Source organism: Bufo gargarizans, chromosome 8, assembly GCF_014858855.1.
Source record: "Bufo gargarizans isolate SCDJY-AF-19 chromosome 8, ASM1485885v1, whole genome shotgun sequence".
Classification (NCBI taxonomy): Eukaryota; Metazoa; Chordata; class Amphibia; order Anura; family Bufonidae; genus Bufo; species Bufo gargarizans.
In genome coordinates, this window is record NC_058087.1 from 110,695,776 (window position 1) to 110,720,114 (window position 24,339).

At 43.1% G+C, this 24,339-nt stretch overlaps 1 protein-coding gene and 1 pseudogene across 2 annotated transcripts in view; one reads left to right on the forward strand and one right to left on the reverse strand.

Annotated features, from left to right (window-relative positions):
* Nucleotides 1-24,339, reverse strand: part of STAT1 (signal transducer and activator of transcription 1) — a 1,065,817-nt gene that overhangs the window by 507,021 nt on the left and 534,457 nt on the right. The gene's annotated exons all lie outside the window — the stretch shown is intronic.
* LOC122945886 lies at nucleotides 7,549-7,631 on the forward strand (annotated as a pseudogene).

A 24,339-nucleotide genomic window follows, 5' to 3' on the forward strand; every position in this document is an offset into this window, starting at 1 on the left:
CGCTTGGTCACATGGCTTACAAGCAATCACTGTGTTTTTCCAAGACAATGGCCTAAAGTGTTATCTCGTGTATTTTAATTAAGTAGATCAGTCTTGTGGTTAGAAGCAGACTGAATGTCCAGAAGTGTGTGTACACATGTCCTTGATAAACATAGATGTCCATATCCATTGTTAGGAGTAGGTATCCACAGGGATTAAGTAGCACGGAGGTAAAATAACCGAATGGTTACTGGGGAGCTCTTCACAATGCACCCCCCCCCCTTTTCTCCCTGCTCCGGCAGACACAGTTGGACCTTTCAGGGTCTAGTGGGGCTGGCGGGATGTCCAACGACTATTCAGATAAGTTTGTTTGTCGGGACAGTCCATCTACGATCCCATTTAACTTGCCTGGGCGATAGGGCTGTAGGGCCAGATTCCACGGCAACAGACATCCGTCGTCTCCGGAGACTCTGTTGATCCAAATCAGTGGGTTATGGTTGGTGGGCACCGTGAAAGATCATCCATACAAATGCAACTGTAGTTTCTTCAGAGCCCATACCAGCGCTAGGCACTCCTTTTCAATAGCCGTGCACCCCACCTCCCGGGGTAGTCTTGCGGCTGAGGTAGGCTACATGGTGATCACCGCCGTAGGCGCCCACCGGGCTCAGACCTGCTCCCAACCACAAAGTAGAGGCATCTGGGTCCCACCATCGAATTTATAGCATGTCTGACTGAACTGCTGCCGGGTGGTCACCGAGTATGCCTCGGAAGAGGACTCCGCTACGAAAGATGAAGCCTAAATCCCCAGATCTTTTCTGAACAGGATGACTGCAGGCAGATTCTTCATCACCCCAACCTCCAGTTCACGGTTATCGGTTCCCCTGTCCAGGTATACTCGGGCAGTCGGAAATCGGACAATATTTCCACCTGCCACTCGTACTGAAATGGCCCGTCCTGTATTCTCGTCATATCTCACCATCTGCAGCTGTACTAGTGTGAAGGTGGCTCCACTGTCCCAGAGCCCTTGAGTGGGGTCTCCATTCACATTCACCGGCTGCCTATGGTGTTGGCGGTTATCTAGAGCGGCTGCCTCTACAGGGTCCACTTCGTGGAGAACCTCGAACTCCTCCTCGTCCCATCTTCCTACCATTCTTACAGGGGACTCCTCTACAAAATGGGCTTCTGCTCTCTGGGGTCCCGCCTTAGCTCGGTTCCACTGCAGAGATCGTGGGCAATTTTGGGAGCAGTTGCTCCGCATGTGTCCCATCCGATCGGAGAAGGGGTGCAGGCACTGCCAGAGGAGGAGGGTACAAAGGCAGTGGACAGTTTGTTGTTACTGGGGGACGAGGTATCACCACCTGAAAGGGTCTCCTGTCTGGTCGAGCTTTAGGTCGCGGAGGCCTCCTCTGGGGTCCTGCTGTAGCTTAGTTCCAATGCGGAAATTGTGGGCACTTTCAGGGGCAGTTGCGCCGCATGTGTCCAACCTGATTGCATCGAAAACAGCGGGGCTTGTTGCCAGCTGGGAGTCTTGGATTGGAGAGTATGCTGGGGGATTGGTACTTGGTTGCTGCCACCGGTGGTGGTGGTGTCTCAGTCCGAAGGGGTTGTATTCAAGGTATTGTACATGACGCATTGCGGGTATCTGCATACTCGTCCGCGAGTTTGGCTGCTTCAGGTAAGGAGAGGGGTCTGCGGTCCCTTACCCAATCCCTGATGTCGGTCTGGAAGTGGTCGTAAAATTGTTCCAGTATAATGAGCTGCAGGACGTCATCCACTGTGGTGGCCTGGAAGCTTATGACCCAAAAGGAAGCAGAGAGCTGCAAGCCCACTCTGTATAGGAGTCTCTGTACACTTTGCGGGAGTCTCTAAATTTTCAGCGGTACGCCTCTGGGGTTACTGCGTACCGAGCTAGGAGCGCCTCCTTCACTCAAGCATAGCTGTGGATCTCCTGCTCTGATACAGCCCTGAAGGCATCAGCTGCTTTGCCCGACAGTTTTCCATAGTACTATGTTACTATATCAAGACCCATTTGTCGGCAGCCACTCTGTGTAGGGCACACTGGCGCTCAAAATCTGCCAGATAGCCATCGATCTCGCTTTCATTTTCGTTAAAGTTTTTAAATGCGATGAAGGGAATCTTCCGCGAATCAACCGCGCTGTTCCCTCCGTTCAGTAGAATTGCTGCCGTTTGCTGGTTTTCAGCAAGCCTCAGTTGTAGCTCACGCTGTTCCCTTTGGTTCACATGCTCTGTCACCCTATTGATCACCTGTAGGATGATTTCGGCAGTTGGGTTTGGCCCGAACGGTGCCAGTCGTTCCCCGATTTCCCTGTTGATTGGTAGTTCTGTCTCCCGACCAGTCGGTGTTGCCGCAGCCAAGTTCTCCCGGTCTAGCTCCATTAATTCAGCAATTTTGACCCGCTTGAATTTGTTGCTGGCAATCCCTCCACAAACTCCCAACAGTTCCTTTAGTGTGCTGCGCTTAATCTGTGTGTACCAGCCTTCCATTCACTGTACACCAGTGTTTTCCTTGGATTCTCAGTGCAGGGGAAAGGGATGTTTCCCACTGTTTGCCACCAGTTGTGACGGTCTGAATATGAGTTACCGTCTGTAATTCCCTTATTCCCATGAAATAATATCGCCACGAGTAAAACATCGCTGGTGTCGCATAATAATCCACACAGGAGCCAAAGCTTCATACTGCTACAAAAAATGTTCAATGGAAAGCAAGACCATTAAATTTAAATAGCACCAAACTCTGCCCTAGGTGACTCAATTTACAAAACAAGGCTTGGTCACATGGCTTACAAGCAATCACTATGGCTTTTCCAAGACAATGGCCTAAAGTGTTATCTCGTGTATTTTAATTAAGTAGATCAGTCTTGTGGTTTAGAAGCAGACTGAATGTCCAGAAGTCTGTGTACACATGTCCTTGATACACATAGATGTCCATGTCCATTGTTAGGAGAAGGCATCCACGGGGATTAAGTAGCAGGGAGGTAAAATAACCAAACAGTTACTGGGGAGTTCTTCACAGTCCCCTAGCGAGATGCCATGATGAGTAGAATTCCCAATATTTTAAGGATAACCATCTGCCGACTAGCAAATATCATACACGTGTGCTATTCTGGGCCTCGGCAACTGTCCTGCCCAGCATGGAGCAGCATCACTCCATAATCAATGTCGATGTCAGATCGGGCAGGAGAGAGGGACAGGATAACTCTTTTCACCTCTTCTAGAAAGAAAAATATATTTCTAGTTTAAAGAGTATTTTACTTTTAAAACAATATAACCTTTTCTTGGATATAGCTCTAGAAAAGCTTGTGTGATAATTAATATGGCTGTAGTCCAACTTAACCTGTCTCCTTTAGCGCAAATCTGCTTGGAACTTGGAAACACCTAAACATAATTTATCATTCTGTTGCTGTACGCTCAATTTAACTCCAGTACATAGCTGGCTGTCTTCACCTTCTCACATAGATCAGACAACACACTGCTCCTGGCTGTGTTAGTTCTCTCAGCTCTCTCTCTTCTTCTGTCGGTGTTGGTGATAACAGCAGAAAGAGGAATGAGGTTGTTTAAAGTTGATCAGAGTGTGGAGTGGAGGGAAAACATCCAAGTTTTCAGGGAGTGCAGATCACGCAGGTTGTATTGTATCAGAGTATAGATAGGGGGAAAACAAGACAATTTCCAAGGGATGAACAACATATGGTTGAAAGCATACTCTTCAGCACCAGTGTCTGTCAACATAGGAGAAATGAGATGCCGCATAGGCTGTAGGAGGAGAAATAAGTCATGCTTAAAGGGGTTCTGCAGTTTGTTTAAACTGATGATCTATCCTCTAGATAGATCATCAGCATCTGACCGGCGGGGGGCTGACACCCGGGACCCCCGCCGATCAGCTGTTTGAGAAGCAAAAATATGGAAAGCTTTCTCATGTTATTGATGAGATTTGGAAAATTGAGTCCAATGTAAAGCTGGTGATTCTTTCTCTCAAGTTATAGCTTCAACTGTGGGATATTGTGAAAGGGACAATACTACATTGTTGTCAGGTGAGCAATTAATAGAGAAGATCATAATGAATGGGAGGAAGCATTTAGGTAGTTATCCTGTCACATTGTCTGAATATGCATCAGGACAGGGCAGAGTGTGGAGAAAGTTTTCACTAGACTCCAGAAAAGTTGGGTGGATTTGGGCTTTGAACATACCTTAGATACGCATGAGAAAATTTTTATTGCCGTCTTTGTGGATGGTCTTAAGGATCATCTGGAAAGGTCTAGTATTAGAAAGGCCTGAGTGAAGTTCACTATAGCCCTTCATTTTGTCCCTCTATTTTGTTTAAGTTGAATTGAACAAAGGCCTAAGGCGGGTGTGGCTGCCTATCAGTCCTGCCCACAAGAAGAGAGAAGGAAGACTTTGTATGTACTTGCCCACTTCCTCGCCCGTGGAAGGAGCTACAAATGTTCAGCCCTTCAAGTGCAACACCCATAGGGAATTAACAATCCAGAATCAAATGCTGGATCCCTATTACCTATAAAATCATTAGGATCTAATTCCATTGCCTCATAGCAAACATGTTCCTTGATCTCTTATAGCTAATGGTAGTATCAAATGTGTAGGAGTAGATAGTAATGCAGTTTCTACTCCTCTCGCCAACTGTTCACCATCTTAAGGGTGTACAAAATTAGATCTGACTACTCTGCTGGTTAGTGGTGAAACGAGAAACGTGGGGAAAGTCCTAGAGCTTCGGTTTAAAGATCTACATCAAGTCCTGATAACCGCCTCCACTGCTGTTGAATTGGAAGGAGAGCCTGATTGGATCTACGTGTCACATTGCAATCAAGTGCCAGGACTATAATTCCATAATGTTTTTGCATGTCGTATTGTTTGTTTCATATTGTACAAGGGGGAATCACAGTCAAATCAAATTCCAACTGTGTTATATTATCAAGATGAGTCAGGAATAACTAAAGTTGACTTTTGCAGTGTAGTGGACTGTAAGACAGATAACAGATAGGACACTTGGTTTTGGTCTGATAACTGCATCTGTGTGACTGGAACTGACCCATGCTATGATAATTTTGTTTAGATATTACCATACCAACTGTGGATATTGGAGATACACTATTCTGAGGTGTTGGGAGTATAAACCAGTAGAGACTACCTCTAGAGTCTGCAAAGTGAAGGTTTGTCGCAAAGAACAATGTCCTGAAGGGAACACCACCAAACAGTTGTAAACATAATTAATGTAATCCTCTGTTCATGTCCATTAGAAATCCTATCCAACAGGATTCGGGGATATCTGTTTTAGGAGCATGTGGAAATGACAAAGATCTTCTAGGCAAATTTAGAATGTTGGTAAGGAAAAAAACTCAAAGTTCAGTTGCATCTGTGGCTCCTACATCTTTACTTATAATTGGCATTAAATATTTGGACAGTTTAAAAATATGAAGACAAACTGGCCTTAGAGACAGGATTTTATGCAGGAAAGTCCTTTGGTGTTTTCCCTCCAGGATATTGTTCTTACATATATCAGCTGAATAATACAAGTGGTGACTCTTATAGTTCCTGACAGTTGGTTTATCAACCAAAATTATCAAAACGCAGATATCTGGTGATTGTGTGGAGATTTGAAACTCTGACCCAGGATGCAGGTGGAATGTAGTGGCCAATGTACCCTGATGCCATTTGTTTTATTTTCACCTCCTGAGTGAGATCAAATCAGTAAGTAAAACAATGTCCAGTCACGACTATGGAGGTCACTCTCTATATCCTATATCTCTATAGGAATCTATAGAAGAGTTTCTGATGAATTTGAAGCTAAAAGTCAGATAGCTGCAGGATTTGAGTCATTAATTCCAACTACTAGTAATAATGAAAAAAATTAAAATAAATGTAGATTGGATTAACAAAGCTCAACAAAGATTTGTGAAATACACCTGTGATGCTGCGACGGGAATGGAGGAACAACTGAGTTTTTTTTCCAGTGATGACTCTACAGAACCGACTGGTCCTTAACAGCAGAAAAAGGAGGGGTCTACAAGATCGTTGGAAGTTACTGCTGCATCTACATTACAGACAACACTGCACCTGATGGAAGTATCACCAATGATCTGAAGAAACTGATTGACTTTATCAATTGAACTGATGGGAAACATTCTGAAATTAAATCACATCATGGCGAGAATAATGTTTTGGGAACTGGTTCAGTGACTACAGTGTTTTTAGCATTTGGCTTTAACAGGCTTTTATACACTCACCTAAAGAATTATTAGGAACACCATACTAATATGGTGTTGGACCCCCTTTTGCCTTCAGAACTGCCTTAATTCTACGTGGCAAAGATTTAATAAGGTGCTGATAGCATTCTTTAGAAATGTTGGCCCATATTGATAGGATAGCATCTTGCAGTTGATGTAGATTTGAGGGATGCACATCCAGGGCATGAAGCTCCCGTTCCACCACATCCCAAAGATGCTCTATTGGGTTGAGATCTGGTGACTGTGGGGGCCATTTTAGTACAGTGAACTCATTGTCATGTTCAAGAAACCAATTTGAAATGATTCAAGCTTTGTGACATAGTGCATTATCCTGCTGGAAGTAGCATTCTCATTCTGTTTACGCCAAATTCGGACTCTACCATTTGAATGTCTCAACAGAAATCGAGACTCATCAGACCAGGCAACATTTTTCCAGTCTTCAACAGTCCAATTTTGGTGAGCTCGTGCAAATTGTAGCCTCTTTTTCCTATTTGTAGTGGAGATGAGTGGTACCCGGTGGGGTCTTCTGCTGTTGTAGCCCATCCCCCTCAAGGTTGTGCGCGTTGTGGCTTCACAAATGCTTTGCTGCATACCTCGGTTGTAACGAGTGGTTATTTCAGTCAACGTTGCTCTTCTATCAGATTGGATCAGTCGGCCCATTCTCCTCTGACCTCTAGCATCCACAAGGCATTTTTGCCCACAGGACTGCCGCATACTGGATGTTTTTCCTTTTTCACACCATTCTTTGTAAACCCTAGAAATGGTTGTGCGTGAAAATCCCAGTAACGAGCAGATTGTGAAATACTCAGACCGGCCCGTCTGGCACCAACAACCATGCCACGCTTAGATGCTTAAATCACCTTTCTTTCCCATTCTGACATTCAGTTTGGAGTTCAGGAGATTGTCTTGACCAGGACCACCCCCTAAATGCATTGAAGCAACTTCCATGTCATTGGTTGACTAGATAATTGCATTAATGAGAAATAGAACAGGTGTTCCTAATAATTCTTTAGGCGAGTGTATAGTTGTCCGTTTTAGGAAACTTGTTTTTAAAAATGCTTAATACGTCCATGCCCACACTATTTATAAGTGCTGTGCCCCTGTCAAAGACAAAGATTATTCAATCCTGAAGTAAATAAAACCTTGTAGATGGTTGCGACGTAAATAGGACAAGTTGAAGGCAAACCCGAAAGGGAGTTGAGGGGACCTGGTGAAGCAATAAGAAGAGTCCATCTTTTCGCTGTTTAGGGCGTTGGGAGAGTACCTCACTTTGCCTGTTCACCTTTGGTCTATTTGCCGCAAAAGAAGGGATATCGCTTCTCGGCCTTTTGGCTAAGATCAAGTGTAGTATCTGTTCTTCAGTTCGGTTGAGCTACGCTCCCGGCTGTACTCCAACTATGGTGTTACGGCAATGGTTGTCGAGCGGAACGGAGAACCACACAGTAACCCTGGGTTACGGAGCGTGGGTGTATTATGAGCGCCTATGCGATGTGACCTTTGGGCTCTGCTGGATCGAAGCCATGAGGCCGGGTTGTGTTGAAAGCCCAAAGTGTAAGTGCCCTCATTGGGTACCTCCCTGTCTCAGAGTGATGGCACATTTGCACGGCACTTTTCTTTCTCACATTTTTAGCGCACACACCTCTATTTGCTCAGCTTTGGCCTTGAAAATACGAGGAATTTTTATAATTCCGGTCGAATGTCCAGGCCGTAATGGCACACATTCACCTTATCTATTTTTTGTGTTCACTGTGTGCACTTTTACACGTTTGTAGTGTCCACTATGATTTTCAGGGTTGCGGCGCCCTTACGGGTACCCCCTGAGGTCTAGGGGGGGGTGTGGCTATATTGGTTCCTCACCCCCCTGCCAAACCCCGTGGGCTCTCCCCTCGGGGAGAGTCCAGACCATCGCCTCCTGGCTGATGCCTTGGATAGCAGCCTAGGCGAAAGAAGGGAGCATAGATGGGTGTACCCTTGGCTTCGGCTGAGGGTTGGCACTTGCCCCAGTCCCTTGCAGGAGCTTCGGCCGCGGAGGGATAGGGAATGGTTTGTGGGGGGCCCTTCTCTTATGGAGAGGGCCTGCGATAGACTGCGACCTAGTGCACCTTTTTTGTGTGGCACGCTGCACAATTTTGTTGCACGGGGTGAGAAAGCACGACTTTGGGCTTTCGAAATAAATAAAAATGAGCCACCAACGGTACAGCAGGTGTTTTTGTAGACATTAAATCATATTGTTCAGAGCTGATGCTGTTGGTTTTTAATGATATATAACAATAACACAGGTGTAATCACTAATGGATGCACAGGCACTTTACTTTATACATTACTTTTAACATTAATGGATGGATTCATATATGAATTTTCAAGCGTTTCCACATGGATTTTTACATTATTGATGCACCTCGAATCATGATTATTTGTATTGTTATTTTGTATAGTAATCATGTATTATTTATACTTAATCATGTATTGCTGGTGACTAATCATGTAATTACGGTATGTATCTGTATCACACAAAGAAAAATAGCAGTACTTAATGGTAAAATCCGGTGCAAAATTCCTCAGACCATGGGCACATCAATGGTTGTAGTTTTCCAAAAAAAGAGGCAGCACTCCAATGTAAAAGGTGAAATGATCCGCTTTATTCCCCTCTGCAACGTTTCAACTGCTCATTGCAGTCTTTATCAAGCATACATGCTGGTGTCAGAATATCCACATTTATAGGCCTTGTGAGTTAGTTAATTAATCAGTGACAATTACAAAATCAAATATAAAAAATGTTAAAAATAAAATACATGATCCAGTGTAAAAGAATGGTACAGAAGTTATACAAAACATGTAGTAGATCAATAGTGCACATATTTCGTGAAACCATGATTACTGATCTTCAAAAAATCACAAACATCAATATCTATTTTCATGAACTGCCATGTGCATCAATCGGAGAGATCACCTGTGTGCGTTAAGTGGCGGTCAATCGGCCGCACAGATTATACAGAAAATGACTTACACAGCGGTGTATTATGATGGCGTCCATCTCGGCGTCTCCGGTCCATCATTGCGCATGCCCGGTTGCCTGGAAACCAGTACACACAACCCGCGACAGGAAACCTGGTTATGTGACGTCAGTCGCGAGGCGTGCATCGGCAACCAGGCTCCTCCCCCAAAGTGTGACGAGCCAGAAGGTAACGTCCCACGAGGAAGGTAACATCCCAACAGCCAGGCCACAGGATCACGTGAGCACGTCACATGAGCCGTAGCTGGGCAACCGGGAAGCGTCACAAGGCCGGCACATCACTGCCATCCAGGGCAGGACAGGGCACCACAAATCCAGACCTAAACGGGGAGATTAAGTCCCATGTAGGGAATGATCAGGTTGTATACTACTACTTAGAGAGTTTAAATGGATGCTGGTAAATAAGGATATCAAGCCTTAAATATCGGAAGCTGATGGAGTCATAAGTCCCTTAAAGGGACAGTGCCTCTATAGTAAATAAAATTATATAAAGTTGATATAAAGCTGAAAAACAGCTGACATAAAACTTGATTGGAATGGTGCGGTTTATGTGGTTGTGCCACTTGAGTGACCATTGCCACAAACCTGTTATGGCACCTAGGTATCGAGTGCTATCAACGCCCAATATCCTCTGAGCCAAAGTCCACCCATATTCCTCATCTGTAGCTGAGTGACAATCTTCCATTCACGACTTATCCACACTTTATTTCTTTAACTGAATGAGCTGTGATTCCAACCCCATTCTCCTAACACAGGACTACAACACCATAGATAGTAGCCATCTTTTTCTTCCGCTGTGATAATAGACTTGAAAAATTAAAAAGTGTTTTTTTCAGATCCGATAAAATCTGAAAAAAAACCATAATAAATAAGTAAGATATTAAACACCATCAGTGATCACAATACCACAGCATCAAATGAGGATGACAAACCCACAGGAGAGCGGAGAGTGCTCCCACAAAGATACATAATATTCCATTTGAAATCGACATTCAGGCCCTGTGGTTTAAGGGTCTGAAGGTGATGTATCCAATGCAGTTCCCTTTGTTTAAGGGTCACGGTGCGATCCCCAACACGTCTAGCCCTTGGAACCTGTTCTATTATCATGCATTTTAGTTCTCTCTCAGTGTGGCCATACTCAATAAAATGTTTAGGAATCGGCAGATCTGTTCTTTTAAGCCTTATAGAAAAGAGATGATTGTTCAATCGTGTTTTCATGCCACATGTGGTCCCCCCCACATAGAGGAGACCACATGGACATTGCAATACATATACGACAAACGAGCTGTCACATGTCAAAAAATGGCGGATATCAAACTGTGATCCAGTACCTGGGTGTGTGAAGACACTTCACTTCATCATATAAGGGCAATTCACACATGCCAATAAATGTTTGCACCTTTCTCTTAACAGGGACATCCACCCTTACCAGCCTATTACGTAAGTTAGTAGAACGTCTGTATGATAAGAGTGGGGGAGAAGCGAAGGACTATCATGGTAAAATTACTCTTTAGGATGGGCCAATGTTTCCTCAAAATACCAGCCACGTCTCTACTTTGTTCTGAGTATGTTGTACCAAATGGAATCGGTCTAGGACGCCATCATAGTACACCGCTGTGCAAGTCATTTTCTGTATAATCTATGCGGCCAATTGACTTTAACGCACACAGGTGATCACTCCAATTGATGCACATGGCACTTTATGAAAATAGATATTCATGTTTGTGATTTTTTGAAGATCAGTAATCATGGTTTCACGAAATATGTGCACTATTGATCTACTACATGTTTTGTATAACTTTTGTACCATTCTTTTACACTGGATCATGTATTTATAACATTTTGTATATTTAATAATTAGTTAATCAGTGACAATTACATTAACTGACTCACAAGGCCTTGTGGGTATAAATGTGGATATTCTGACACCAGCATGTATGCTTGATAAAGATTGCAATGAGCAGTTGAAACGTTGCAGAGGGGAATAATGCGGGTCATTTCACCTTTACATTGGAGTGCTGCCTCTTTTTTGGAAAACTATATATATATATAACAAAGAAGGCACCGCAGCACATCCGTAGGTGAAAAATGGTGGATCTTTATTCACCCTTGCGACGTTTCAGTCCTCTTACTGGGACTATTATCAATAATAGTCCCAGTAAGAGGACTGAAACGTCGCAAGGGTGAATAAAGATCCACCATTTTTCACCTACGGATGTGCTGCGGTGCCTTCTTTGTTCTACATTGTACACCTTGGTAAGGTGTTATCGCCGCTGGCACCCATCGGTTGGATACCAGGAGTGCTGCCCTGATCTTACACAATCTATATATATATATATATATATATATATATATATATATATATATATATATATATATATATATATATATATATATATGTATATAAAGGGGGAGCATTAATTACCAATATTTATGCAAATATCGATAATTAACCCCTTAAGGACACAGGGCGTACAGGTACGCCCTTGTGCCCTGGTACTTAAGGACACAGGGCGTACATGTACGCCCTGTGCATTTTCAATCACCGCCGCGCGGCCGGCGGCGATCGGAACCCCGTGCCTGCTCAAATCATTGAGCAGGCACTTGGGGCAAATGCGTCGGGGGGTCCAGTGACCCCCCCATGTATGCGATCGCAAAAAACCGCAGGTCAATTCAGACCTGCGGTTTTCTGCGTTTCCGGGTTATTCGGGTCTCTGAAGACCCGATAACCCGGAACAGGATGGTGATGGTGGTGTGATTTCACTCCACCAATCACCATCCAGCGATCCTGAGTGGTGATGGTGACATCACCACTCAGGATCGCTTTCTGATTGGTCAGGGGGCGGTGCGGCGGCAGATTCAAAAGAGGCAGGCGCCCCTCTCCTCCTCCTTTTGTGTTCCAGCGCCGGAGGAGAGAGGAGCTGCCTGCTTGTGTCCACCATCGCTGCCAGCACCCCTGATCTGTGCCCCCAGGACCCGATCTGTGCCCCAGCACCCCATCAGGTACATAGGGACAGCTAGGGAAAGTTTGGGATAGGCAGGAAAAAAAAAGGGAAAGTTAGTTTTTTTTTACTTTTCATTGCATCACCCTAGTTAGGGTGTCTGGGGTCCACAGCACAGCTGTGTGACCCTAGACCCCCCAGGGGTGCTGCCACTTACCCCCCTCCCCCTGCCACTTGCCCCCCCCCCCCCACCTTTTTTGGGGTGCTTTTTTTTTTTTTTTTTTTTTTTTGAGTTCGCTGACTGTGACCGGCACTTAGCGTCCGGCCACTGTAAGCGCATCGCACACCCCACCGCTGATCAACTTCGGACGGTTGATCAGCAGTTTTGAATTTTTTTTCCTCACTTTTTTGCCCTTTTTTTAGTTAGTTTTATTTATTTTTTTCTGTTAGTTTTAGGGTGAGTTTGTGAACACCCGTGCCCCCTCACACACGCACACCAAATAAAGAGTTACACACACGCACATATACACGCAGACACACACTCCCCTATGGCCCGCCGGACGTTCTCGGCCGAGGAGGCATACGCCCAGCTTGCCTCCGAGTCCGAGAGTCCCAGTGAGGATGAGGATGACCCCACATTCCTGTTGTCATCCGCATCCTCCTCATCATCTAGCGATGATGATGAGCCCCCAAGGCGGCGGAGACGCCGCCAGGCGGAGCAAGGGGACCGCCATGTTAGGGACCCTGTGGCCCACACTAGTACGAGCAGCTCTGGGGCTCGTACTGGTTTCCCGGCCCACCAGTTAAATCCACCGGAGCACCCTGCCGGTGAACTTGTCTGGTGTAGCCCAGAGCGATACGAGCCCGTGATTCCTGATTTTGTAGGCCAATCAGGAATCCAGATTTCCACAGTGGGCTACACTGAATATGACTTTTTTTGTCATTTTTTCAGTGACCCACTGGTAAATCTGATGGTGGAGCAGACGAATCTGTACGCCCAACAGTTCGTCGCTCAACACCCGGGCTCCTTTTTGGCCAGGCCCGGTGGCTGGACGCCGGTCAGTGCAGCCGAAATGAGGACATTTTGGGGCCTCGTGCTGCATATGGGCCTGGTCAAGAAACCCAGTGCCAGGCTGTACTGGAGTGGGGACGTCCTATATCAGACCCCACTTTACAGTACGGTTATGACACGCTCCCGGTTTGAGGCCATCAGGAAATGTCTGCATTATTCCGATAATGCAGCATGTCCACCCCGAGGTGATCCTGCCCATGACCGTCTGTACAAGATACGGCCGGTCATCGATCACTTTGGGGCCAAATTCATGGAGGCCTATGTACCTGGAAGGGAGGTCGTGGTTGATGAGTCTCTCATTGCGTTCAAGGGGAGACTCATTTTCCGCCAGTATGTGCCTTCCAAGCGGGCGAGGTATGGCGTGAAGCTATACAAAATTTGTGAGAGTACCTCAGGGTACACTTACAAATTTCGTGTATACGAGGGGCGAGATTCCCGGATTCAACCCCCAGAATGTCCCCCCACTCTGGGTGTTACCGGGAAACTTGTGTGGGACCTTATGCACCCACTGCTGGATAAGGGTTACCACTTGTACGTGGATAACTTTTATACCAGTATCCCCTTGTTCCAGTCCCTTGCCGCCAGATCCACGTCCGCTTGTGGGACCGTGCGGAAAAATCAACGCGGCCTCCCTGCCCACCCCCTCCAGGTACCTATCCCCAGGGGTGAGACCCGTGCCCTTACCACTGGAAACCTGTTGCTGGTCAGGTATAAGGACAAGAGGGATGTCCTTATGCTGTCCACAATTCATGGTAACGGCATCACCCCTGTCCCTGTGCGAGGTACCGCGGCAACGGTCCTCAAGCCCGATTGTATCGTCGCCTACAATCGGTATATGGGAGGAGTTGATCTCTCGGATCAAGTCCTCAAGCCATATAACGCCATGCGCAAAACCCGGGCATGGTACAAAAAAGTTGCGGTCTACTTGGTGCAGGTTGCCATGTACAACTCTTTTGTACTATCCCGAAGCGCTGGCAGCACAGGGACATTCCTCCAGTTCTATGAGGCAGTCCTCAAGGCCCTGATCTTTTCGGACCGGGAAAGAGCAGGCCGGAGTACCTCGGGAACTGTAGGCGCCCGGATCGTCCCTGCCAACACTTTCCAGGTGTGGTCCCCCATACTGGAAAGAAGGGACGATACCAAAAAAAGTGCAGAGTGTGTCGCAGGAGGGGGATACGGAAGGACACGACTACTCAGTGCGACACATGCCCCGATCATCCGGGCCTCTGCATTGACGGTTGCTTCAGGGAGTATCACACTTCCATGGAGTACTAAATTTATATCCCAATTTAGCACTGACATCAGATAAAAAAAAATGGTTCTCAGACTTGAGACACCCAAAAAAACTAAAATAATTTATTAAAAGTAGACATAGGTATTGCCGCGTCTGTAATAATCTCCTCTATAAAAATGCCCCATGACCTAACCCCCCAGATTAACACGGTCCAGAAAAAAAAAAAAGGTGCAAAAAAAGTTTTTTTTTGTCACCTTACATAATAAAAAGTTTAATAGCAAGCGATCAAAAAGTCATATAGCCCCCAAATTAGTGCCAATACAACCGTCATCTCATCCCGCAAAAAATGAGCCCCCACATAAGATAATCAGATAAAAAAAAAAATAGAAAATGACTCTTAGACTTTAGAGATACAATTTTTTTTTTAGGGTATCAAAAAGGATAATATAGTCTAAAACCTAAATTACTGTAAAAAAAAAGTTGACTTATTAGGTATCGCCACGTCCGTAAGAATCTCCTCTATAAAAATACCCCATGACCCAACCCCCCAGATTAACACAGTAAAAAAAAAAAAAAAAAATAGGTGCAAATTTTTTTTTTTTTGTCACCTTACATAACAAAAAGTTTCATAGCAAGCGATCAAAAAGTCATATAGCCCCCAAAATAGTGCCAATAAAACCGTCCGCTCATCCCGCAAAAAATGAGCCCCCACATAAGATAATTGGCTAAAAGAAAATTAAAAAAATTACACTTAGACTTTAGAGATACCCAAAAAAAAAAGTTGTATCAAAAAAGATAATATAGTCAAAAACCTAAATAATTGTAAAAAAAAGTAGACTTATTAGATATTGCCGCGTCCGTAAGAATCTCCTCTATAACAATATCCCATGACCTAACTACCCAGATTAACACGGTTAAAAAAAAAACTAAAAAACGGTGCCAAAACCGCTATTTTTGGCACTTTTCCATTTCAGTCCGTTTTTTCCGGTAAGAAAACAAGGGTTAACAACCAAACAAAAGTTAAAATTTATTACCCTGATACTGCAGTTTACAGAAACGCCACATTTGTGGTCGTAAACTGCTGTATCCGTAAAAGGGAGGCTGCAAAAGGAAAGGACCGACATGGTTTCTGGAAGGCCGATTTTGATGGCCTTTTTTATTGACACCATATCCCTTTTGAAGCCCCCCTGATGCCCCCCTAGAGTAAAAACTCCCTAAAATTGACCCCATCTAAGAAACTACACCCCTCAAGGTATTCAAAAATGATTATACAAACTTTATTAACCCTTTAGGTGTTCCTCAACAGTTAATGGCAAATGGAGATGAAATATCAGAATTTCAATTTTTGGTAACCTTACCTCACAAAAATGTAATATAGAGCAACCAAAAATTATATTTACCCTAAAAATACTCCCCCAAAAAATGCCACCTTATCCCGTAGTTTCCAAAATGGGGTCACTTTTAGGGAGTTTCGACTCCAGGGGTGCATCAGGGGGGTTGAAACAGGACACGGTGTAAATAAACCGGTCCATAAAAATCAGCCCTCCAAAAACCAAACGGCGCACCTTTCACTCTACGCCCCGCTGTGTGGCCGTACAGTAGTGTACGGCCACATATTGGGTATTTCTGTAAACGGCAGAGTCAGGGCAATAAAGATACAGTCTTGTTTGGCTGTTAACCCTTGCTTTGTTAGTAGAAAACATGGGTTAAAATGGAAAATAAGGCAAAAAAATGAAATTTTCCAATTTCATCCCCATTTGCCAATAACTCTTGCGCAACACCTAAAGGGTTAACGACGAATGTAAAATCAGTTTTGAATACCTTGAGGGGTGTAGTTTCTTAGATGGGGTCACTTTTAGGGAGTTTCTACTCTAGGGGTGCATCAGGGGTCTTCAAATGGGACATGGTGTAAATAAACCAGTCCATAAAAATCAGCCCTCCAAAAACCAAACGGCGCACCTTTCACTCTACGTCCCGCTGTGTGGCCGTACAGTAGTGTACGGCCACATATTGGGTATTTCTGTAAACGGCAGAGTCAGGGTAATAAAGATATAGTCTTGTTTGGCTGTTAACCCTTGCTTTGTTAGTAGAAAACATGGGTTAAAATGGAAAATAAGGCAAAAAAATGAAATTTTCCAATTTCATCCCCATTTGCCAATAACTCTTGCGCAACACCTAAAGGGTTAACGACGAATGTAAAATCAGTTTTGAATACCTTGAGGGGTGTAGTTTCTTAGATGGGGTCACTTTTAGGGAGTTTCTACTCTAGGGGTGCATCAGGGGTCTTCAAATGGGACATGGTGTAAATAAACCAGTCCATAAAAATCAGCCCTCCAAAAACCAAACGGCGCACCTTTCACTCTACGCCCCGCTGTGTGGCCGTACAGTAGTGTACGGCCACATATTGGGTATTTCTGTAAACGGCAGAGTCAGGGTAATAAAGATACAGTCTTGTTTGGCTGTTAACCCTTGCTTTGTTAGTAGAAAACATGGGTTAAAATGGAAAATAAGGCAAAAAAATGAAATTTTCCAATTTCATCCCCATTTGCCAATAACTCTTGCGCAACACCTAAAGGGTTAACGACGAATGTAAAATCAGTTTTGAATACCTTGAGGGGTGTAGTTTCTTAGATGGGGTCACTTTTAGGGAGTTTCTACTCTAGGGGTGCATCAGGGGTCTTCAAATGGGACATGGTGTAAATAAACCAGTCCATAAAAATCAGCCCTCCAAAAACCAAACGGCACACCTTTCACTCTATGCCCCGCTGTGTGGCCGTACAGTAGTTTACGGCCACATATTGGGTGTTTCTGTAAACGGCAGAGTCAGGGTAATAAAGATACAGTCTTGTTTGGCTGTTAACCCTTGATTTGTTAGTGGAAAAAATGGGTTAAAATGGAAAATTAGACAAAAAAATGAAATTTGCTAATTTCATCCCCATTTGCCAATAACTCTTGCGCAACACCTAAAGGGTTAACGACGAATGTAAAATCTGTTTTGAATACCTTGAGGGGTGTAGTTTCTTAGATGGGGTCACTTTTAGGGAGTTTCTACTCTAGGGGTGCATCAGGGGTCTTCAAATGGGACATGGTGTAAATAAACCAGTCCATAAAAATCAGCCCTCCAAAAACCAAACGGCGCACCTTTCACTCTATGCCCCGCTGTGTGGCCGTACAGTAGTTTACGGCCACATATTGGGTGTTTCTGTAAACGGCAGAGTCAGGGTAATAAAGATACAGTCTTGTTTGGCTGTTAACCCTTGCTTTGTTAGTGGAAAAAATGGGTTAAAATAAAAAATTTGACAAAAAAAAGAAATTCTCAAATTTCATCCCCATTTGCCAATAACTCTTGTGCAACACCTAAAGGGTTAACAACGTATGTAAAATCAGTTTTGAATACCTTGAGGGGTGTAGTTTCTTAGATGGGGTCATTTTTGGGTGGTTTCTATTATGTAAGCCTCGCAAAGTGACTTCAGACCTGAACTGGTCCCTAAAAATGTCGTTTTTGTAAATTGCTGAAAAATTTCAAGATTTGCTTCTAAACTTCTAAGCCTTATAACATCCCCAAAAAATAAAATATCATTCCCAAAACAATTCAAACATAAAGTAGACATATGGGGAATGTAAAGTCATCACAATTTTTGGGGGTATTACTATGTATTACAGAAGTAGAGAAAATGAAACTTTGAAATTTGCTAATTTTTCCAAAAATTTGTTAAATTAGGTATTTTTTGGTGCAAAAAAAAAATATTTTTTTGACTTCATTTCACCAGTGTCATGAAGTACAATATGTGACGAAAAAACAATCTCAGAACGGCCTGGATAAGTCAAAGCGTTTTAAAGTTATGAGCACTTAAAGTGACACTGGTCAGATTTGCAAAAAATGGCCTGGTCCTAAGGTGTAAAAAGGCTGTGTCCCTAAGGGGTTAATATTCATAAATAGGAGGAGCCGTCTATTGATGACTCCGCCTATTTATACCTTTATATAACAACAATACAACACCTTTGCTATACTTTACACTAATCACTATGCTAACTGCATGAGCCCAACTAACTCACTACCGCTAACAAGTACACGCTACACAAAGGGTACAAATATAAATGTATTTATTAGGAGTAGGGGTCCTATTCAAATTAGTTGCCACTGCAGATGAAATTTGCAGTGCACGTGTCCTAGGGTCGGCGTCCCACACAACAATAACGATAGAGAAGGACCAGCACTCACATATAGTGTCTTGCGAAGTATTTCTTTATTGCCAAATATTCATTCTGTGACGCGTTTTGACACAATGACTCCCCAATACAAACACATTTAAATAACTTGTCCAACAAACTCATAATGACGTCACGTAACTGTGACGACCAAATACACTTTCTAATTAAGAAAAAAAGGAAAAACTGAAAAAACATCCAGAAAGATCAATTGAATTTCTTAATGTTCCAAGTAATGTCCATATACGTGATACAAATAATATTGCTTCAACTCCGCTGTTGGAAAAAATTACATAAATTAAAGATATATCAAACATTAATGTTCTTGTGGAAAGTTTATTATGCGGACATTTTATCTTAGGATGTGTGTGTGTTTTTATAGATTGGTTAAATCCGACACAGGGAGACAGATGACAAAGAACGCTCTAGCAGAGGGTACTTGGGTTAAGTCGGGACCAGTGGTAAAACTGTCAGTATGAAAATCTTCTCATGGGCTTGGAGACGTGTTCTCAGTGTGTAGGGGGGGGGGGGGGGGGCGTTTGCCGGTTTGTGAGCACTAAGTGCAATGCACTGGGCTTCTTCCCTTCAAAGGTCTATACACATTAGAGAAGTGAAGTCTGCATAACGAGAGATACATATTATACCTCTGCTGGGGCTTCACTATCCCTTTCTGGATACATATCTGCTTTTAAGACATGCATATCTGCCTTGTCGGTATACTCGTACCGTATACTGACAATAGCCATAGCAATGTCTCACAGATAATCTCAAACCTATAAGAACCAGAAAAATTATACTGGTCACTTTGAGCAGTATTTAATGGGTTCCATGCTGACAGTGATTGGGAATGGGTGGCCACCTGGCTGATCAGACAATGGACATGACTCATCCTTCCTTATACAGGGATGGGGTGTGTGCATTGCACTGTTCGGCCATGTTAAAGCCCTCCCCTGGCCTTTGACATGTACCTGAACTTTCTCATCTTCCTGTGTCATCACTTCCTGTATCATTGTTACATGAAGTAAGTGGTTGGGTGACTGGCCAGCCCCTTTTCTATTGTTACTGTGACTAAATAAAAGGAGAGCAGACTGTGGAGGAGAGGCAGTGCTCAGCAAGAATTCAAGATGCTAACACCTTTGTCTGACTGCGGTTGAGGGATTTACCTTTCCTTACACAAAGTTTGATGCAAGCGGATTTCAACTACAAATATTTCTATATCAATGTAAAAGAGAAAAAAAAGAAAAAATATATACTAAAAAACATTCTATAAAAAGCTAATTAGTTCATAATCACATTCTATAAACATCTAATCACAATTAAAACCCATTGGCTCCAAAGTTTGAAGCAGATGGATCCAAAAAGCCTGGCGTTTCATCAATATCCTTATCCTGTCACTGCCACAATATGGCTGTGACACACTCTCAATAATCTGAAAGCGCAACTGGGCAATTGTATGTTTTTTTTTTTTGTGAAAATAGTAGGGTACAGGTATTAGTAAATTGCCTTTCCTGATAGTAGATTTATGTTTACAAAATCTATCCTTCATGCGGGTGGACGTTTCACTCACATACAAGCAGCACGGACATTTAAGGATTAAATGACAAATTTACTATCGCATGTGAAAAAAACAAGTACTGGTATTTTCTCTCCTGTGTGTGGATGGCTCAGGTGAGTGCCCTTAATGATGCTAGAACAATGGATACAACCTAAACACGGAAAGGTACCTATTCTAGAAGTTGAGGGGACACTGTTTAAATTTCACTCTATTACTCCCAATATCAGCCCGAATAATCTTGTCCCTAATGTTTTCTGCTCTTTTATATCAAATCATAGGTAGGCTCTGGAATTCCTCGACCTGTGGATAAGATTTAGCGATACTTCTACAATGCTTGTTGATAATCGCCCTCACTTTATTAACCCATGGATGATATTTCACTATGAACGGTATGCAGGATTTCTTGTTTTTATCTCTTTTTCTTACATTCAAAGAAACATTTTGTCCCTTTGTTCCTGTAACTCATATAAAGGGTATCCCCTTACTTTGAATTTAGTGGTCATTTCATTCAATCTGGTTTCACGAATAACAACAGGATCACTCCCTATCCATGTTATTCTCTGCTATTGGGAGGAAGGGAGGGAATTGTTTATAGATACAGGGTGATTGCTGGTGTATGTAAGTAAGCTACAGGGAGTGCAGAATTATTAGGCACGTTGTATTTTTGAGGATTAATTTTATTATTGAACAACCACCATGTTATCAATGAACCCAAAAACTCATTAATATCAAAGCTGAATATTTTTGGAAGTAGTTTTTAGTTTGTTTTTAGTTTTAGCTATTTTAGGGGGATATCTGTGTGTGCAGGTGACTATTACTGTGCATAATTATTAGGCAACTTAACAAAAAACAAATATATACCCATTTCAATTATTTATTTTTACCAGTGAAACCAATATAACATCTCAACATTCACAAATATACATTTCTGACATTCAAAAACAAAACAAAAACAAATCAGTGACCAATATAGCCACCTTTCTTTGCAAGGACACTCAAAAGCCTGCCATCCATGGATTCTGTCAGTGTTTTGATCTGTTCACCATCAACATTGCGTGCAGCAGCAACCACAGCCTCTCAGACACTGTTCAGAGAGGTGTACTGTTTTCCCTCCTTGTAAATCTCACATTTGATGATGGATCACAGGTTCTCAATGGGGTTCAGATCAGGTGAACAAGGAGGCCATGTCATTAGATTTTCTTCTTTTATACCCTTTCTTGCCAGCCACGCTGTGGAGTACTTGGACGCGTGTGATGGAGCATTGTACTGCATGAAAATCATGTTTTTCTTGAAGGATGCAGACTTCTTCCTGTACCACTGCTTGAAGAAGGTGTCTTCCAGAAACTGGCAGTAGGACTGGGAGTTGAGCTTGACTCCATCCTCACCCCGAAAAGGCCCCACAAGCTCATCTTTGATGATACCAGCCCAAACCAGTACTCCACCTCCACCTTGCTGGCGTCTGAGTCGGACTGGAGTTCTCTGCCCTTTACCAATCCAGCCACGGGCCCATCCATCTGGCCCATCAAGACTCACTCTCATTTCATCAGTCCATAAAACCTTAGAAAAATCAGTCTTGAGATATTTCTTGGCCCAGTCTTGACGTTTCAGCTTGTGTGTCTTGTTCAGTGGTGGTCGTCTTTCAGCCTTTCTTACCTTGGCCATGTCTCTGAGTATTGCACACCTTGTGCTTTTGGGCACTCCAGTAATGTTGCAGCTCAGAAATATGGCCAAACTGGTGGCAAGTGGCATCTTGGCAGCTGCACGCTTGACTTTTCTCAGTTCATGGGCAGTTATTTTGCGCCTTGGTTTTTCCACACGCTTCTTGCGACCCTGTTGACTATTTTGAATGAAACGCTTGATTGTTCGATGATCACGCTTCAGAAGCTTTGCAATTTTAAGAGTGCTGCATCCCTCTGCAAGATATCTCACTATTTTTTACTTTTCTGAGCCTGTCAAGTCCTTCTTTTGACCCATTTTGCCAAAGGAAAGGAAGTTGCCTAATAATTATGCACACCTGATATAGGGTGTTGATGTCATTAGACCACACCCTTCTCATTACAGAGATGCACATCACCTAATATGCTTAATTGGTAGTAGGCTTTCGAGCCTATACAGCTTGGAGTAAGACAACATGCATAAAGAGGATGATGTGGTCAAAATACTCATTTGCCTAATAATTCTGCACGTAGTGTGTATGTATATGTATATATATATATACAGACGTGGACAAAATTGTTGGTACCCTTTGGTCAATGAAAGAAAAAGTCACAATGGTCACAGAAATAACTTTAATCTGACAAAAGTAATAATAAATTAAAATTCTATAAATGTTAACCAATGAAAGTCAGACATTGTTTTTCAACCATGCTTCAACAGAATTATGTAAAAAAATAAACTCATGAAACAGGCATGGACAAAAATGATGGTACCCCTAGAAAACACAGAACATAATGTGACCAAAGGGACATGTTAATTCAAGGTGTGTCCACTAATTAGCATCACAGGTGTCTACAACCTTGTAATCAGCCATTGGGCCTATATATATGGCTCCAGGTAATCACTGTGTTGTTTGGTGATATGGTGTGTACCACACTCGACATGGACCAGAGGAAGCAAAGGAAAGAGCCGTCTCAAGAGATCAGAAAGAAAATTATAGACAAGCATGTTAAAGGTAAAGGCTATAAGACCATCTCCAAGCAACTAGATGTTCCTGTGAGTACAGTTGCACATATTATTCATAAGTTTAAGATCCATGGGACTGTAGCCAACCTCCCTGGACGTGGCCGCAGGAGGAAAATTGATGACAAATCTAAGAGACGGATAATCCGAATGGTAACAAAAGAGCCTAGAAAGACTTCTAAAGAGATTCAAGGTGAACTTCATGCTCAAGGAACATCAGTGTCAGATCGCACCATCCGTCGTTGTTTGAGCCAAAGTGGACTACATGGGAGACGACCAAGGAGGACACCATTGTTGAAAACGAATCATAAAAAAGCAAGACTGGAATATGCCAAACTACATGTTGACAAGCCACAAAGCTTCTGGGAGAATGTCCTGTGGACAGATGAGACAAAAATCGAAGTTTTTGCCAAGGCACATCAGCTGTATGTTCACAGACGAAAAAATGAAGCATATCAAGAAAAGAACACTGTCCCTACTGTGAAACATGGAGGAGGCTCTGTTATGTTCTGGGGCTGCTTTGCTGCGTCTGGCACAGGGTGTCTTGAATCTGTGCAGGGTACAATGAAATCTCAAGACTATCAAGGAATTCTAGAGAGAAATGTACTAGCCAGTGTCAGAAAGCTTGGTCTCAGTCGCAGGTCATGGGTCTTGCAACAGGACAATGACCCAAAACACACCGCTAAAAACACCCAAGAATGGCTAAGAGGAAAAAATTGGACTATTCTAAAGTGGCCTTCTATGAGCCCTGACCTCAATCCTATTGAGCATCTTTGGAAGGAGCTGAAACATGCAGTCTGGAAAAGGCACCCTTCAAACCGGACACAACTGGAGCAGTTTGCTCATGAGGAGTGGGCCAAAATACCTGCTGAGAGGTGCAGATGTCTCATTGACAGTTACAGGAAGCGTTTGATTGCAGTGATTGCCTCAAAAGGTTGCGCAACAAAATATTAAGTTAGGGGTACCATCATTTTTGTCCATGCCTGTTTCATGAGTTTATTTTTTTACATAATTCTGTTGAAGCATGGTTGAAAAACAATGTCTGACTTTCATTGGTTAACATTTATAGAATTTTAATTTATTATTACTTTTGTCAGATTAAAGTTATTTCTGTGACCATTGTGACTTTTTCTTTCATTGACCAAAGGGTACCAACAATTTTGTCCACGTCTGTATATATATATATATATATATATATATATATATATGTAGAGAGGTAGAGAGAGAGTGTGTAATAAACACTGGTATTTTAACTATACACAGTTGAGTCACATTATTATGACCACTTCCTACTTTCGACGTTTTTCAACGAGTAGCTTGTAAAGAAAGCCATGGGACCGGAGCTAGCTTGGTGGATATATAAGTTGTGTGAGGCTTTCTGAACACATATCCCTCATTG